Here is a 1,533-nt window from a genome sequence, read left to right on the forward strand (position 1 = left end):
TACCGTAAGCCTTTTCTTCTTCTTTTGGGCGGGAAGCGACCACGAGAGGCTTGCTTGCCTACTGGCCCGGAGAGTTTCCAGGATGCCGAGTCATGAACCATGGGGATGACATGACCAGATAGATTAGCAGATCGATCGCAGCAGTCGGTCAGTGCAACAGTCATGTCCTCTGCTGGCCTTCGGTGAGCAGTCGGTGGCACGGAGGCTTCGCAGCTGGGCTTTTGGTCCGCGAAGGAGAGACGGCCAGTGACGCAGTATGAGTAAAGAGTCGGTGACCTTGACGCGTCTCACGTGTTCGGGGGCCAACTTTCGCCTATTATTGTCTCAAGCTGAAAGATCGCGGTCTGTATGTGTCATGAGTCTGCCATCAGAGCCGTACCTCTTGTGCCTGACCTGTCTGTGATGGGGTATTGAAGACGCCGAGGGTGCTCAGAGATTTCTTGCACACCCAGACGCATCACAGATTTGCCTTTTCGCCTAGCAACCTGGGCAGGGCGACGTAGGGCCCCGAAATCAGGTTAAACCCAACGAGAAGCAGACCCTGATCCCAGAGGCCTCATCCCAAATCGCGAGAGAGTTGCGCTGGTAAATGATCATATTCCTGGTTCAGGCCAGGGTACCCTCGTAGCTTGTGTAGCTGCTTTGGGTGCCGGGGTGGTGTTTACTGGGGTCAGTCTGCGGGATTTGAGCAGACCTCGTGGCCAAACTTCATCTCGCCAAAGCTGGAGGGCGAATTACTCCGTTTGAAATCCGCTCGCTTCGCCTTGTCTAGCGTGAACGGTGACCTATTTTGAGAGGAGGAGGTCCTTGAGAAGGGACCGGGCAAGGAAGCTAGGCTTGGGGAAAACAACATGATGAGAGCAGATCGAAGGGGGGGGCATGTTGAAGAGGTGCGGACAGCACGAGGGCCATGATGGGGTCGGCAGGATGAGGGGCAAAGCCGATTAGCCTCCTCGCATTTGGCGCAGCAAAGAAGCATCATGTGTAACGTACAACAGCCACCGAGCCCCCTTCTGTCCAGATCCTTCAGCCACGGGGCGAGACGCGGCACGAGCGGCGTGACGCGCGCTTGTCGCGTTTAATGTACAGCAACCGCCACCACTACTGCTGGCAAAATGCGTCTGTGCAGCTCTATCCACCCAAGTCGACTTTGCTGTGCCACTGTGGGATGCGCTGGCCGGGGTGTCGATAATGCCGCACTGCGCCGTTCGGCTACAGGCAAGCAGGGGGTCTGACGTGGGAATGGTGCCATTCTCGACCGTTCCGAGAAGCACGCTTGAGCGGCAAAAGCTCTTAATACGTCATGCTTTCTGGCGCGACGGTCACCAAAACGTCGACAGAAGCGCCAGGGATCACGGCACTGTGGACAGTCGAGCGGAACGCTTTGCAGGCGTGGTAACGTAACGCAGGACGGTTGCCTGTTCTAGTCCTCATCGCGCCAGAGCTATGGTCGGGTATCGGGCACTGACCGTTGCATGTGCTGATAGCCAAGATAGCAATTGATACCCCCCGTACCTTGCCGAGCTAAGGAAT

This window comes from Verticillium alfalfae, genomic scaffold, assembly GCF_000150825.1.
Source record: "Verticillium alfalfae VaMs.102 supercont1.5 genomic scaffold, whole genome shotgun sequence".
Lineage (NCBI taxonomy): Eukaryota > Fungi > Ascomycota > Sordariomycetes > Glomerellales > Plectosphaerellaceae > Verticillium > Verticillium alfalfae.